Source organism: Octopus bimaculoides, chromosome 29, assembly GCF_046866305.1.
Source record: "Octopus bimaculoides isolate indiv1 chromosome 29, ASM4686630v1, whole genome shotgun sequence".
Classification (NCBI taxonomy): Eukaryota; Metazoa; Mollusca; class Cephalopoda; order Octopoda; family Octopodidae; genus Octopus; species Octopus bimaculoides.
The window spans coordinates 15,204,354-15,223,181 of record NC_142956.1 but is presented as its reverse complement, the minus strand read 5'-3'; the positions used below and the strand labels follow the sequence as shown (position 1 = coordinate 15,223,181).

Here is an 18,828-nt window from a genome sequence, read left to right as displayed (position 1 = left end):
CCAACGTTCCATGTAGGAGGCTTGATAATTGAGAAGATTTCTCTTGACATGAAATCAATGGTAGCCTTGTTAACCTACAAATAAAAAGTGAATCAATCAACCAATGTGGTGTTGAGCACTCATTCTCATTGCTTGATATTAATACGTGTGTGTGTATGTATGTATGTATATGTGTATCTTTATATATATATATATATATATATATATATATATATATATATATACATGAAACTGCATTGAATATTACCAGGAAAATGTTGGCAGTGGATTTTGAAGTTTCAGTGTGTTTGCCGTCATCAGATTGAGAGCAAGTGAAAAAGCTTTGACTTACAAAAGTTTAATAAACACATGTTCCTCTAAAAAGTATTGGGTAATCTTTCAGTTTAATATTAAATTGCTTTCTCTTTCTCTCTCTCTCTCTCTCCACACACATATATATAACTTGATGTAAAAAAAACAAAAAAAAACTCTATCATCATCAGCATCATCATCACTATTTAACATCAGTTTTCCATACTGGCATGGGTTGGATGATTGACCAGAGCTGTGTGTGTGTGTTGGTGCAGGTGTGGCTGTGTGGTAAGAAGCTTGCTTTTCCACCACATGGTTTCAGGTTCAGTCTAACTGCATGGCACCTTGGGCAAGTGTCTTTTACTAAAGCCCCAAGGCTGGCAGAAGCATAGATTCAGTTGGTGGAAACTGAAAGAAGCTCATCATGTTTATATATATATATATATATATATATATATATATATATATATATATATATGTGTGTGTGTGTTTGTACCTCTCCACCACATGGTAACCGGTGTTAGTTTGTTGCCCTCCTTGTAACATAGCAGTTCAGCCTAAGTGACCAATAGTATAACTGCCAGATTTTAAAAGAAAGCTACGTGCCACGTTCAATTTTAATTTACTAAATTCTTCAAAGCAGTGCTCCAGCATGGCCAGAGCTCAATGACCGAAACCAGTGAAAGATGAAAGATCATCAGATATAGTTGCTACCTCGCCATGCAATCATCTTATACTTTGAGACCCAGTCACCCTGATACAGGGTACCCTTGATACACAGTCACACAGTCATCTGGTGTCGTTATTTCTTCACAGTGTGATTGGGTACATTTTATATCCATCTACCATGTTATCTGGTACTCTTTGATATGCAGTCCCCGAAGTCATTTGGTGCGTTTAATGCTCAGCCAACGTGTTTGTTGGTACCCTTAATGCTGGCCACCCAGTCACCTTGTGCCTTTAATACCTTTTGAACACCCTGCTTGTACATCTATCTTTCATGTTGGATAACATTAAATGTACATACTTCCTATCCAGAGTCAGCAAATCTTGCATTTTTTTCATGTCTCTACCATGCAATGCTACAAACACACACACACACACACACACACATACATATACATGTGTATGTGTGTATATACGTATGTGTGTATACATATATATACACACGGGTGTGTATGATTGTGTATAGAAGAATATATTAGTCAAAGAAACATACATGTGTATACATGTATATATACATGTGTGTGTATATATATATATATATAGATTCAAGGTTGAATATGGTACTTATGCGTAGGCACCCGAATATCGTATCCCAAAGGATAGGTGATAAAAATCAAAAAATAAGCAACACGGATTTCAAAGGTGATTGCAGTACGCACGTTTCATGCTACTCCAATTTATTTAAGTAATGCGAGCATTACCTTAAATACAATATGAAGAGCAATCTATATATATATATATATATATATATATATACACACACATGTATATATACACATATATATATATTATGCTTGTGCCTATACATATATGTTGTATGTATGTGAATATGTATGCATGTGAATATATATATGTGTGTGTGTGTGTGTGTGTAATCAGAGTTAAGTAAAGTTGATTAAACCCACACAATATCAATCCCTGTATAGTCATCCATGAAAATAGTCACTAAATCTCCCTCTTTTCACACTCTACCCCTAAACATTGCCCATATTATTAAGCACTAATTGTCATCATCATTAACACGATCATCATAATTATTAAAGTTCACTTTGCCATTCTTGGGTGGGTTGGATGGGTCTGTTCCAATACAGTCTCCACCCCATTTGTTACATTCCTATGTGAGGGCCACCACTTCTGCCTATGTCTTCCGCGGCCCTTTTTTCTCAGTTTCTCTTTCATTTGGATCTTATAACACTTCTTTATCCATCTAGTATTCTCCATACCCATCACATATCAGTTCCAGTCTTCTGTCTTACACTATATATATATATATATATATATATATATATATATATATATATATACATATATATATGTATATGTAGTGAAGGCATCTAGCTTAGTTTTTAGGGTAGTTGGCTCATGATCATAAGGTCGTAAGTTCGATTCCCGGTAGCAAGACACTTTATTTCACATTGTTCCAGTTCACTCAACTAGCAAAAATGAATTGTGCTTGTAAATTCAAAGAGCCAGCATTGTCACACTCTCCTTGAGAGCTATGTTAAGGGCATGCGTGTCTGTGGAGTGCTCAGCCACTCGTGTGTTAATTTCACAAACAGGCTATTCTGCTGATCGGATCAACTCGAACTCTCGTTGTTGTAACCAAAGGAGTGCCTGATATATATATATATATATATATATATATATATATATATATATATATATATATATATATATATATATATATAATGAGATGCAGCACAGAATTTTGTCAGTGAACAGGTTGCGATCTCAAAGCGCCGAAAATATTTTGACAAATTAAATTTAAATGTTGAAGTGAATCTGACGGCTTTTGTGTGTTATTTTAAATGGCTTATAAACACCTTCCACGCTGCAATTGTTTTCGTTCCAGCACACGATCTCAGATCAGGTCACTTGCTATGCAAATACATCTCCGTAATATATATATATAATAAGCAGGAAACAGGTGTTGTATTTAATGCATTATAGGTTATACATACATTTTAGCAAAATACTGAAACAGTTACGTAACAGTCTTTGAAACTTCATGCAGTCAGACATCTCACTTCATCAGTGTTCCAGGATAAATATGATTTTTGGTTGTATGTTGCTCTTTAGTGTACCCCTTTGTATATATATTAGAGAGATTTAGAAATATTAATATTTCTATTTTTGAAAACCAGTGGATGTGTTCCACTGAATATAGGTAAATAAACCTTCGAACAGACAGTCAGCAGCGACACCTGCTGGGTTTCAGCTACTCCACATTGAAAAGGGGCAAATACCCTGTAGTTAGTCTGTGGATGTTGAACCAGCAAGGGGAAGCAGCTGACCTCCCCTGTTCGAAGGTTGTAATGGACACAGGTTTGTGTGTCACATAGCAGCATTCGTCCTATCTTCCTGGACTGCCATGTTAGCTTGGCGATGACTATTAATATCCAGTATTGCTGCTGTAGTCTCCTTTAGAGAAATTTAGAAATATTAATATTTCTATTTTCGAAAACCAGTGGATGTGCTCCCCTGAATATAGGTAAATAAATCTTCAAACAGACGGTCAGCAGCGACACCTGCTGGGTTTCGGCTACTCCACATTGAAAAGGGGCAAATACCCTGTAGTTAGTCTGTGGATGTTGAACCAGCAAGGGGAAGCAGCTGACCTCCCCTGTTCGAAGGTTGTAATGGACACAGGTTTGTGTGTCACATAGCAGCATTCGTCCTATCTTCCTGGACTGCCATGTTAGCTTGGCGATGACTATTAATATCCAGTATTGCTGCTGTAGTCTCCTTTAGAGAAATTTAGAAATATTAATATTTCTATTTTCGAAAACCAGTGGATGTGCTCCCCTGAATATAGGTAAATAAATCTTCAAACAGACGGTCAGCAGCGACACCTGCTGGGTTTCGGCTACTCCACATTGAAAAGGGGCAAATACCTCGTAGTTAGTCTGTGGATGCTGAACTAGCAAGGGGAAGTGGCTGACCTCCCCTGTTCGAGGGTTGTAATGGACACAGGTTCGTGTGTCACATAGCTAGCTAGAGGCGATGGCCTCTTGGAACTAATCAATGGCAGTATTCGTCCTATTTTTTCTGGACTGCCATGTTGGCTTGGCGATAACTATTAATTTCCAGAACCACTGCCATAGTTTCCTTTAGAGAGACTTAGAAATATTAATATATATATATATATATATATATATATAGTGTAGTATATTGCCACTTAAGTGTGGCTGACCCCTAGGGGTGGATGTTACTGTTGCTTTTAGCCCCAGGAGGACATCTCCTCCAGCTGGCTTATCGACACACGACTGTGTCCTGTTTGCCAAGGGTAGTTATCCCTCTCACCAACATCTGCAGCACGAACGGATCCAGATTTCAGGGTTATTTCCCTTCGTCGGCGTCCGATAGCCGCTGACCTTGGTGAGAGAGACAAAAACCTGGCAATGTTAATTCTCTAAATGAAGTATTAACAGTAGCTGCACGATAAAGTGTAGTATATTGCCACTTAAGTGTGGCTGACCCCTAGGGGTGGATGTTACTGTTGCTTTTAGCCCCAGGAGGACATCTCCTCCAGCTGGCTTATATATACTTATTAAGAACATCACAAAAAAATCTTGCTACTCTGCATTTCCCATTCCTGTTCATCAAGCAGTTGTAATTAATAATCAAGATTCTTGATCACAACTGCCTGATGAACAGGAATGTGAAACTCTGAGTAGCAGCTTTTTTTGTGATGTTCTTGCAGATTTAGTCATAAAAAAATGCAGATATTCAAGGACTATTTTTTTCCACCCTGTTTTGAATCTATGTGCTTGCTCGTGTGTGCATGTATATATATATATATATATATATACACACACACACTCGTAGAGTCCACCCCAAAAAAAAATATACACACTTCAGGAAAGGAAAAAAATCTGTATAACTATTTTAATTCAATGTTATCACAATTTGATAAAATGTAGAAAGAAGCATTTATATTTATAGAGGTATTTAAATATTTATACAGATTTTTCCTTTCCTGAAGTGGGTATATGTTTTTTTTTTAAGTCATAAACGACAGAGAAGTTGGTTGATGAAATTTTATTTGACAATAAGAAAGTTAAAAAATTATAACAAGTTGTTTTGTAACTTGAAAGCATGTCAATAATTTATATTACTATTGTTTTCTCGTGTACCATATATTCTATATGTTTTGTAGAAGGATACATTAAGGAGCTTTTTTTATGAGTACAACCGGATTATTTGAATCCATATATTGTGACTTATATATATATATCTGTTTGAGACTGTCTTGCTACTCTGAGTTTCATTTGTGGCTGTGTGGATGCATAGGATCTTCAAGCAAGTTATGACTTGCCTGAAAACCCCGTGTGCCTACAGGTGAAACTTAGAATAGCAAGGGACTGCACATATAAGCCCATGATGGGGGTCGCTATTTGGTCACTAATAATGACAAATAGCAGCTAAATTTTCCTCAAATTACATCCTTCCTGTTCTTGTAAAACAGAAAGAATCCAAGGGCACATTGTGCAATGTAATCCTAGATACATATGCCTGAATAAAAAATGGTACAGTCACACATGGAATATCTTTGGTCATAGGTCTACTGGGTCACGACTGACCTGGGGTTATATAACTTTTGCCACTAACACTAACTATTGTACTGTACATTAGATAATGTAATCCTAGGTACACTATGTCTGTGTAAAAGATGGGATGGCCACATCTGGAACATCTTTGATCATAGGTCTACTGAATCAGGACTGACCTTGGGCTAAACAACAACTACTATAACTATTAATGCCAACTATTGTACTGTACATTAGATAATGTAGTCCTAGATAAACTATGTTTGAATAAAAGTTGGGGCAGTCATAACTGGAACTTCTTTACTGTAAGGTCTCCCTTTCATCTATCTAGGTTCGATAAAATACCAGTCATATACTGTGGGGAAGGAGGATCAACTTTCTCGTGTTTCTTGTTGGAAATCACACACATAACATGTCCTACATATATGTATATACATAAATTGTAAATCCAAAAAATAGCAACAAAACAACAAAGGATTCCGCGGTACACGTGTTTCAAGCTTTACATGTGTATAATATAATATGTGTATAATTTACAATGTAAAGCTATCCTCAGCCGCAAAATTATTTCTCTCCCAGGAAATTATACCACCTCGGCGTTGAAGTAGGAAGAAAGGTGTGATGTATACACATACACACACATGAGTGAGTGGACAAATGAAAAAATGTGGCACTTAAGATATTTTGCAAGAGTTACATATAATATATTATTTCAGTAAGTTTAACTCTGCTGCATATGGTTACAAGAGACAATGGAAATTTTATGACTGTATGGCCGGTCTCCACTTTCGTATCACTGTATAGGAAGGTGGTTAACTCTATAATTTTCAGATTATTCTGTTGAATGATGAGATCAGAAAGACCCTTAACCCTTTTTATACCAACCCACCCAATACTGCCTCTGATTTTATGATATAAGCATCTGTTTTAAAGAGATCTAAGTTAAAACCTTACATCAAAATTTCCTGTTAATATATGTTCCAAAAAGCAGCTCAATAACCGACAGTTATTTTACTAGATTCTTCAGTTTTTTCAGAATTAATTGAAACAAAGGCAGTGTATTTCAGAAGAGATATGGTAACTAAAGGGTTAAAGTGATCTAAATTAAAACCTTCCATCAAAATATCATGTTAAATTCTCTTCCAAACACCAACTTAATAATGACAGTTATTTTATTGAATTCTTCATTATTCTAAAAATTAATTGAAACGAAGGCAGTGAATTTCAACAAAAATATGGTAACAAAAGGGTTAACCTTTCAGCATTTATACTAACCATATTCAGCCCACATATTCTACCTGTTTTATGTTCAAACCTGCCTGATTCAGTCTCTCACACTTGCCCTACAATGTCATTCTAAAAATAACCTATCACTTAATCAAAAGCTATGAGATAATGCATGATTAAATCAAAACAATGTGAATAAATAAGCTTTACATTTGACAGAGTAATCTGAAGGGTTTTAAACTGGCCATATCCAGCTCAAATTTTCTACATGTCTTAGGTTCAAACTAACCAGAAGCAGGTCCCTCACACCTAGCCTGCAATGTCATTCTAGAATAAACAATCACATCCTTGACATTTCAAAGTTATAAGATAATGCATAATCAAATCAAAACAGTGTGAATAAATAAGCATTACATTACAATCTGAATGTTAACGAGTTAAAGTTTTATGGGTGCATAAGCAAACCCATTTCTTCAGATATCTGCAGAAGTGTAATGGGAGTTGAGATAAATTGTATGTATATTCTCATCCATGATGGAAATGAGTACCAATGTCTCAATGTGGAAGGCTTGATAATTGCTAAGAATTCTTGGCATGAATCCATTGGTAGCCTTGATAACCCTCAAAAAAAGAATATTTATCCACTGATGCAGTGTTGAAAGCTTATACTCACTATCCAATATTTGTTTGTGTGTGTATATATATATATATATATATAAATAAAAACAATTTTACATTAATTTGATGGTTTACTCTATACTTCTGTTAGGCAATCCAGTGATGGCTTAACTGACCAAAACTTCAAAGTTACTATCAATAATATTCTTGTTTAAGAATAAATATATGTGTGTGTATGTATATATATATATATATATATATATATATATATATATAGATATGTATATATAGATATGTATATATGCACAAATGTTCACATATAAGGCTTTATGTTTATATACCTATCTTTATACGTACTTCTTATATCACCAAGTGTAAACCTCATCCAAACCTCACTTTTTCCAACCCCACCCGTCTATGACCTTCCTGTGGAAAAATGAAACAAGCACTTCAATAAATGGATCACCTCCTCCCCTCTTCACACGTATGCCTACAAACACCCCCCACCCCACCCCATCCAGTTTCTTATTTATAGTAGTGACCGACCCACTGGACATTAAATGTATTCACCTCTGAATTGAACTACCGATCCATCACACTGCATCTCACTCAACCAGTTTACCAACTTTTTTAATTATGTTTTTGTTAATTAAAAATAAATATATAAAATAAAATAAAAATATATATATAAAATTTAAAAAATTAAAATTAAAATAAAGCAAGATGTGTTACTTCCAAAGTGGTTAATTGTCTTCTTTCCTAGGCTCTCTTTTCTTTTATCTTCTACTTATTTCATCCATTAGACTGTGACCATGCTGGGGCACTGCCTTGAAGAATTTTTAGTTGAATGAATGGATCTAGTTTAAAACGGGGGCACCAGTTTTCATTAATGTTTTATGTAGTGTTTTTGGTACGGAAAGACTTTCAAACTTCATATACTTATCTATTTTGTGTTATAGAACAAAAAAATTTTTGTATTCGAATTTATTTCATGTAAAAAATTGTCTTATTTCAATAATTTCTACTAATCACTGACGTCTATTCAGTTGAAAACAGTTAGCGCTGTAACGGTGTATATCGTATTAATCCCCTAACTCTAACCCTAACCAGACTGTTAACCGTAACCGTAACCCTAACCCTAACCCTAACTCTAGAATCCGAACTCTAAAATTGTTACACACATAGATACGCACAGCGTAATTTATTATATAAACAATATATGCGTATAAATTACGATTAAACAGGATGAAATATGTCACAGGGAATAACATTTTTATGACCGCCCAGCAGTAACTCTATTCAGCTGAATAGACGTCAGTGATTGGTTGAAATTACAGAAATACGACAACTTTAACATGGAATAACTTGCGAATTCCTTTTTTTTGTTAAGAAGACTAAGAGTAAAAGATGTTTTATATGACACATTCTACCAGTGTCCCAAGTTTCAAAGTGTTTCGTTAGTGTTTCGTTAAGAAAATACTGGTGCCCCCGTTTTAAACTAGATCCGAATGAATTGATTCCAGTACTTAGTCTATCAGTTTCTTTTGCCGAATTGCTAGGTTATGATGATGTAAATGCCCCAACATCAGTTATCAAGTGGTGGTGGGAACAAACAGACCTAAAGACACACATATAACAGGCTTCTTTTAGTTTCCATCTACCAAATCTACTCCCAAGGCTATAGTAGAAAACTATAGCCCAAGGTGCCATGCAGTGGTATTGAACCCAGAACCATGTAGTTGCAAAACAAACTTCTTACTACTCAGCCATGCCTGTACACACACACACACACACACACACACACACACACACACACACACACACACACACACACACACAGACAGAGTCAGTTCAAATAAACGACCAATAAAATTAACAATAAAGAAGAACAAGCGGACATGCACAAGGGATGTATCTGTTTGATGCTCAGTAAAAAGAGTTTTTGATGTTTCGAGCATAGCTCTTCGTCGGAAAGGTCTGAAGAAGGAAAAATTAAAATCACCAACTGCATGTGTGTAGTACATTGCTGAAGTGACCAGAAGTGTTTTTTTGGGGGGACAGGCGAGTGTGCAGATGGCCACTGTGTGTCACATATATATATACATGACCTGCTTCTTTCAGTTTCTGTCTATCGAATCCACTCACAAGGCTTTAGTCATACTAGGACTATAACAGGGGGGCATTTACCCAAGGTGTCATGTAGTGTGATTGACCCAGAAATAATGTGGTTGGGAAGCACACTTCTTAACACACAGCCATGCCTGTCTGCCTCCTATGAGAAGGTATCGAAAAGAAACCGGAATTTTGCAATATTATTTTATTCATTTAGTTTTACACATTTAAAAATTTATTGCCTTTAGAGTATTCTCCATTTGAAGTAATGCATCAGTCCAGATGCATTTTCCACTGTTCGAAGCAGTCCTGGAACTCTTGCGAAGTGACACCTTTTAACACCTCAGTTGTTCTTCACCATGGAGGCGCAATGGCACAGTGGTTAGAGCAGCGGACTCGTGGTCATAGGATCGCGGTTTCGATTCCCATACCGGGCGTTGTGAGTGTTTATTGAGCGGAAACACCTAAAGCTCCACGAGGCTCTAGCAGGGGATGGTGGCGAACCCTGCTGTACTCTTCCACCACAACTTTCTCTCACTCTTACTTCCTGTTTCTGTTGTGCCTGTAATTCAAAGGGGTCAGCCTTGTCACACTGTGTCACGCTGAATATCCCCAAGAACTACGTTAAGGGTACACGTGTCTGTGGAGTGCTCAGCCACTTCCATAGGATTGCGGTTTCGATTCCCAGACCAGGCGTTGTGAGTGTTTATTGAGCGAAAACACCTAAAGCTCCACGAGGCTCCGGCAGGGGATGGTGGCGAACCCTGCTGTATTCTTTCACCACAGCTTTCTCTCACTCTTACTTCATGTTTCTGTTGTGCCTGTAATTCAAAGGGTCAGCCTTGTCACACTCTGTGTCACGCTGAATATCCCCGAGAACTACGTTAAAGGTACACGTGTCTGTGGAGTGCTCAGCCACTTGCACGTTAATTTCACGAGTAGGCTGTTCCGGTGATCGGATCAACTGGAACCCTCGACGTCGTCAGCGACGGAGTGCCAACAAACAAAACAAACTGTTCTTCACCTCTTCCACATCTGCAAAAAGTTTTCCTTTAAGGACTTTTTTCATTCAGGGGAACAAAAGAATGTCACAGGGAGCAAGATCTGGTGAAAGGGCAGGTGGGTAAGCGGAGTCATGCCATTTTTGGTTAGAAACTGTCTCACACTCAAGGCGGTGTGTGCAGGAGCATTGTCGTAATGAAACCACCGCTCTCCCCTTTGCCACAGGTCAGGGTGTTTTTGTCTTAACGCATCTCGCAAACACTTCAGAACTGCCGAGTAAAATGTCTGATTAACAGTTTGACCTCAAGAAACAAATTTTGTGTGGACAATTCCTTTTGCATTGATGAAACAAATCAGCATCGTCTTGATATTAGACTTCACTTGATGCCCTTTTTAGGGGACGTGGTGACATTGAATGCTTCTGTTGACTTGGTTGCTGCTTTGTTTCTGGGTCATAGACATAGTCCCAGCTTTCGTCACCAGTGATAAACCTTCGAAAAAATGTCTGGATCAATTTCTATTTGTTCTTTCAGTTCACAACACGCATTCAGTCATGACTATTTTTGATCTTCCATGAGCAAGCAAGCCCAACTTTTACAGCAACTCTTTTTATCCACAATTCCTTGCTCAAAATTCATTGGCAAAAGCTCCAGGGACACACCAGTCATATCAACAAGTTCACCAATTGTCTAGCAATGGTCCTCTAAGATCAGTTCATGTTTTCATTTGTTCAGGGGGTTGCCAGTCACCCTGAGCAAGGTTGGTCTTCAACTGACAAATGACCATTCTGAAAGCAGGAAAACTACTTGTAAACTTGTGTTTTGTTCATAGCAGCTTCTTTGTAATCTTGTTGCAACATAACAACTGTTTCAGTCACTGTTTTCCCCAGCAGAAAAAGAACTTCATGGAAGCCTTTAGAAATTTCTAAAGGCAGCGAGCTGGCAAAAATGTTACGACACCGGGCGAAATGCTTAGTGGGGTCGATGTAATCGACTTAATCCCTTTGTCTGTCCTTGTTTGTCCCCTCTGTGTTTAGCCCCTTGTGGGCAATAAAGAAATAAGAAACGTTAGCACACCGGGCGAAATGCTTAGCGGTATTTCATCTGCGATTACATTCTAAGTTCAAATTCTGGCAAGGTCGACTTTGCCTTTCATCCTTTTGGGATTGATAAATTAAGTACCAGTTACACACTGGGGTCGATGTAATCGACTTAATAAGATTCAGTTTTTTGTCATACTTTTAGAAAGAATCAGAAGTTGTTGTCGGAGAATTTCTTTGACTTCACCAATTCCAATTTCTGGTTTCCTAATACTCTTGATTGTAATCTCATGGATTGCTCCTTATGGCCTTGTTGGGTAAGGTTGAGAAAAACACCAACTGCTTTGCCTGAAATACCAAAGCCTAACTAGTGACCAAGAGCTAGGTATTCAAAGATCTTTGCTAGGACGCAGAGAGGGACCAGCACCAGGTTCCATGCCGTCTTCAGACCATAGAAGAAGCTGAGGACAGCTGCTTTGAGTAAACACTTATCTCCCAGCCATAACCTAATTAATTTTTTAAAATTAATTTTAAAAAAAAATTTTTTTAAATACATTTATTTTTGAATGGGATATTGTTACCTTTTCCTCTTATGCAAACTGTCAAATTTATCCCAAACCCCCTGTACACCAGGTCCCAGAGTCTTCTTGAGACTGTTGGTGGAAGCTGAGAGCAGCTACTTTATGTAAACTGTCATCTTCCTGCCATATTCATCATCATCACCATCACCATCGTCATCATCATCATCATTATCATTTAACACCTGTCTTCCGTGCATTAATGGGTAGGATGGTTGACAGGAGCCGGCCAGGTAGAAGACTACCCAAGGCTACTGTGTCTGATTTGGCAGGGTTTCTATGGCTAGATGCCTTTCCTAATGCCAACCACTCAGCAGAGTGGATTCAATTGATATTTAAAAAATTTTTTTTTAATATTTTAATTTTTGGATGGAATGTTGTCTTTTCTTATCCCTTTATACAAATTGTCAAACTCAGTGTTTTATCATGGCTACCGAATAAGTGTCACATAATTTTACAGGTAAACACACACACACACACAAACACACTAACAGGTAAACCACCAAACCATGCACACACACGTTCTGTTATCACACACGCACTCGCAGACTCTCGCGCACGCACAGATATTCATCTCCCTTTTTCACTCTCCTGTCTTAGAAAGAACTTTTACCCCACCACCTCCTCTTCCGGTCTTTTCATAATGTAACCTCGTGGGCATCGGTACCATTTTCCTCTTTCTCCGTTCTTCCATTCTCCGAACTTTCCATCTTTCCGACGAAGGGCTATGCCCGAAACGTCATACACTCTCTCTTTCCTTTCCTGAGCGTCCAATAACACTATCCGTATCACGTCCTCACTTTGTTGTTTTTTTTTTTTTGTTTTTTTGAACCTATATATATATATATATATATATATATATATACATATATATATTGATAAAAAGGAAAATGAAGGATTTGAACGTTCAAATTTTATGTTTATTTCCAGTTAGTTTACTCATAATAATATACCAAATAATAATATTCAGCACATGCTGAACATTTGGTATCTACCTGGATATTACATCCCTCCTCTTACTATATATCCATATCTATATGTATATGTATATATATATATATATAAAAATTTAAGGAATGGAGAAAACGCATGTTATAATTGCATACTTTATTCCTACATATGTTTCAAAGGATTACAACCTGTGTGATCCATAGGGATCTGTGATATTAAAATTGTAACCTTCTCTTCAGGTAATGCATGGGAATCATCTTAAACGTAAGACATTATGACCGAGTATGAAAACAATAGATGGATAAGGTTATGACGTGATTCACTTTTACAATTTTAATATCACAGATCCCTATGGATCATACAGGTTGTAATCCTTTGAAATATATGTAGGAATAAAGTATGCAATTATAACATGCGTTTTCTCCATTCCTTAAATTTTTAACTATATTCAAATACCCAAAATTTCTAGGAGTTCCTGCCTTAAAAACAGGAACTATACCACAGTTATTTTGTGTTCTTTGCTACATTGGTTTCTATTAACCCATTTATTCTATCCGAAGAATTTTTATTCATTAAGATAGAAGAAATACGCATAATTAAATATATATATATATATATAATATATTATCGCTTGTTTCCACTTTTTCGAGATCAATAACTTTTCATCACTGGAAAAAGTATATATATATATATATATATATATATATATTTCCATTGAGAACCACTTTGCATTGCCAGTCTGTCACACGCTGATGACAGATCAATACCCAGAAACTCGGGTCTGTGTGTATCACATCAGGCAGGAGATGGGAAAGATGACTTCCCTTTGCAAATACTGATAGGGCGCAGATAGTGTGTCAATAGCCAGCTGGAGAAGATGTCTTCCTGGGGCTACAGGCTACAGTAGCATTGACCCTTAAGGGTTAGCCACATTTAGGTGGCAAATATACTTCACGATGTCGTGCAGCTACTGTTTATATCTCGCTCAGAGATTTATTATATATGAATATATATATATATATAAATTAGAAATAATGAATTTCTAAATCTCTCAGAGAGACTTAAGCAGTAGTGATGCGATAAAGTAGTTGTATACTGCCAACTTAACGTGACAGTCCCAATAAGAGAATATACTACTGCTGTTTATCCCTAGGACCGCTTCCTATTAACGTATACAACTACTTTATCGCATCACTACTGCTTAAGTCTCTCTGAGAGATTTAGAAATTCATTATTTCTAATTTTTGTAACCAGTGAATGTATTTCACTGAAATAGTATAGAGACAGATTTCTTCATCTAGCCAGTCTTGCTACTTCAGGCTGATGACGAGCAAAGACTCAGAAACATGTCCCTGAATGCAGGCTGGGCTGGGTGAAGGAGTTTGTCTCCCCCTCATAAGGATAAGGGCACAGGAAATGTGTCAAGGCCTAATAGGAAGCGGTCTCGCTTCCTAGGGCTAAACAGCAGTAGTATATTCCCTTATTGGGACTATCATGTTAAGTTGACAATATACAACTACTTTATATATATATATATATAATTATCGTTGTTGTAACGTCCACTTTTCCATGCTTGGATGGGTCAGGAATACTTCGTTGAAGCAGATATTACATGACTGGATGCTGTTCCTGTCATCAACACTTACCTGTTTCTAAGTAAAGTAGAAAGCACCTGTGCTGGTGCCGTGTAAAAAGCACCCTGTACACGCCGTAGAGTGGTTAGCGTTGGGAAGGGTATCCATCCACAGAAACCATGCCAGAACCAATAATTGGAGCCTGGTGCAGCTCTTTGTCTTGCCAGCTCCAGTCAAACCGTCCAACCATACCAGCATGGAAAACGGACACTAAATGATGATGATGATGATGATTATTATTATTATTGATGTGTCTTTGTGTGTCCCCCACTACCGCATGGCAACCATAGTTCAGAATAAGAGAGCGATAGAATAAGAACCTGGGTTAAATAAGAAGCTCTGGAGATGGGGGTAATCTTTTCGACTAAATCCCTCCAAAGTGGTGCTACAGCATGGCCAAAGCCCAATGACCGAAACAAATAAATGGTTAAAGATATTGTGATTGTATCGAGAAAATAGTGTTAAGGGAGGTAACTCTTAAGAGCATGGGAGGAAAGATGACCAAGATGTCAAATTATCTCCCTTTACAACGCTTGGCATTTCAGGAAACCGAACTAGTTTTTTTTCAAGGGAGAAAAAAAGAAAGGGCAATTTTTGGAGCATAATCTTCAAAGCAGAGATGGATGTTGGTTATGGGTGCCTGTTCTGGCTTTTCGCATTCTTCCTGATTGCAAAGCAAATACCAGTAGACGCAACCAAATAAGTTTGGTTTCAATCCAACTGCACAGTACCTTGGGCCAGTGTTTTCTGCTGTAGCTCTTGGCGAATCAATGCGTTGTGAGTGAACGTTGTAGACCAGTGGTTCCCAAATTTTTTCGGCTGCCGCCCCCTTGACTCCCGGGCCACATGTTCTGTTTCAGTGATGGCTTATCAGAAACCAAAGAAAAATATTTAGCAAGAGCTTTTCCTATATTTTCCCTTCTTTCCATACATTATACATTAGTTAGTTCTCCCCATGTCATGAGGTAAATAAGGGTACAACATGATCTTTCCACCCAGCTCTGTCTTCTGCCACTGTCCTGGTCTCATTCCAGCTCCTCCACCCTTCTTGTTTCCTTTCCTTGCAAATGATCCTTCGCCATGTGTGGTTTTATGGCACCCTGCAGATCCTTTTCTCTCAGGCTGCCACTTTTGTGCCACCATACAATCGTTTTCTCCAATCTTGTCTGAAGATGTGTCAGATCCAGTCCCAGTGTCTTTGTCTTATTTCATCACTCATATATATATATATATATATATATATATATATATATATATATGCACACACACAAAACAGGATTCTTTCAGTTTCCGTCTCCAAAATCTACTTACGGTTGTCAAGTGATGTTGGGGGGGGGGGGAACAAACACAGACACACAAACATATACACATATATACGGCAGGCTTCTTTTAGTTTCCGTCTACCAAATCCACTCACAAGGCTTTGGTCAGTCCAAGGCTACTCTATAAGACACTCAAACCAAGGTACCACACAGTGGGACTGAACTCAGAACCATGTGGTTGGAAAGCAAGCTTCTGACCACACAGCCACACCTGCACCTATATATATATATATATATATATATATATATATATATATATATATATATATATATATACATATATATATATATACATATATATATATATACATATATATATATATACATATATATATATATATACATATATATATATATACATATATATATATATATATATATATATATATATATATATATATATATGAACAGAAATAACACTTTCTCTCTTTCCTTTCCCGAGCGTCCAGTAACACAATCTGTATCACGTCCCCACGTTGTTGTTTTTTTGTCTTTTTCCTTTTATTGAACTTATATATATATAAATATATATATGTGTATATATATATATATATATATATATATATATATATATATATATGCATATGCACAGACACAGGTATGAAGAACAACAAATTCAATAACAAGACTTTTCCTTTCATAATATTTTTCAGTGAAATATTTCTGTTCATAAAATGGAGGATGTTTTATTTTATTTTATTTTTTTTTTTTTGCACAAGATTGAGGGATGTATTTTTTTTTCTTTTTACACATGGGCATAAGTGGTGGGGTGGGGTGTTGTTGTACCATGGTTGTGTAGGGGTGGTACTGGAATTCTTATGATATACTACAAAGAACATTGTACATATATCTATACACATGTACATACATTTTATATATATATATATACATACACACACGTATATACACACGAATAAATATATATATATATATATATATATATATATATATAGGAGTAAATGTAATGGCAAGCAAGTTAAGCACATCAATTTACACAGAATGTTAAATACATTTAACACGAAACTGTACATGTGTATGGATATAAAATTTTTGGACTTACAAAATATAAATGATATCAGGACTTAAATGTGTAGAATTTTATGAGTCCAACAGCTGTTTCTGGGGGCTTGGTGGTCCAGAACAATGTTAGTTACTTGGATCCATTATCGGATAACACCACCTCCATCTTCAGGGGAGAGTTTTACATTTGAGCTGTTGACAGTTTGGAGTTTAAAGATAATCCATCTTGTCAACAGGCTCAAATGCAAAACTCTCCCCTGAAGACCAAGGTGGTGTTATCCGATAATGGATCCAAGTAACTAACATTATTCCGGACCACCAAGCCCCACCACCAGAAATAGCTGTTGGACTCGTAAAAGTCTACCCACTTAATTCCTGATACCATTTATATTCTGTACATGTACGGGTTTTTTTTTTTGTATTAAATGTATTTAATATTCTGTGTAAATCGACTTGCCTAACTTGCTTATCATTACATTTATTCCCCTATCTGCTCAAGATCATGTCTCTTGAGCACTTCGAAGTGCTTTCTATATAGAGAACACTCGTCTCTAACCTATAAACTATATATATATATATATATATATATATATATATATATATATATATATATATATATATATATATATATACACACACATATATACATATAAACATTTATGCACATGTGTGTGTGTATATGTGTATATACATATATATATATATATATATATATATATATATACATATATATATATATATATATATACATACACATGTATGTATAAAATGATTGCATCCACATCTTGTGGTACACTAGTTACTCATATAAATTCAAATGTGGATATACCATACAATTATGTATATAAATATATGTATACACACGTTTATTTAAATGTGTATGTTTATATATATATATATATACACACACATATACACATACATATATATACACACATATATATATACATATACACATTGATGCACACACACGTGTATGTGTTATATAATAGCGAGAATTATGATTACACACACATATGGATAGCCACTTATTACAATCACAGACATTATTATTCTTGTTATTATAATTATTGCAATTATTATTATTATTAATACTATTAAGGCAGTGAACTTGCAGAATAGGGCATTTGGTCCACCTTAACGTTCCGAGTTCAAATTCCGCCAAGGTCAACTTACCAAAATTTCAGGCTTTGTACCTATCATAAGAAAGGTTATTATTATTATTATTAATTTATAAAGATTGACTTAACTCTTCATGAAAGTAAATAGACAATAAAAAGAGTGCGATGTAATTTGTAATAAAGATTGTTTATTGTACAGTACGAACAATATTTCAACAGATCGTCTGCAATTTTTATTGCAAATTGCATTGTGCTCTTCTTATTGTCTATTACTATTATTATTATTATTATTATTATCATAATCACTAATGGTTAGATTTTACTAAATTTCTGGGTCGCAGATTGTATATTTGTCAGGAAATTTTATCATAAAAGGCTTTGTCTCCATTTGATAATAAGTGACTTTTCCTATATGTATAACAAATATATAAACAAAAATAGATGTCTACATACATATACATACACACACACACACAGATATATATATATATATATATATACAAGAATAAGGGCAGGGAATCGTCAATTAATAATAGAATTAATAATTAACAATTTTGCCAAGTAGTTCAGTATGAAAAAAACCTTTATCGGTAAAACCATTTATCATCATAAATTATTATGATTATATATATATATA

The 18,828-nt window shown here is 35.9% G+C and overlaps 1 protein-coding gene across 1 annotated transcript in view; it reads right to left on the bottom strand.

The window, feature by feature from the left end:
* Nucleotides 1-16,672: 16,672 nt before the first annotated feature.
* LOC149130367 (uncharacterized) overlaps nucleotides 16,673-18,828 on the bottom strand; it is a 7,999-nt gene continuing 5,843 nt past the window's right edge. Inside the window, exon 1 of the mRNA XM_089345178.1 lies at nucleotides 16,673-18,828. This exon is cut by the window's right edge and continues 5,843 nt beyond it. The gene's annotated coding sequence lies outside the window, so the exon portion shown is untranslated.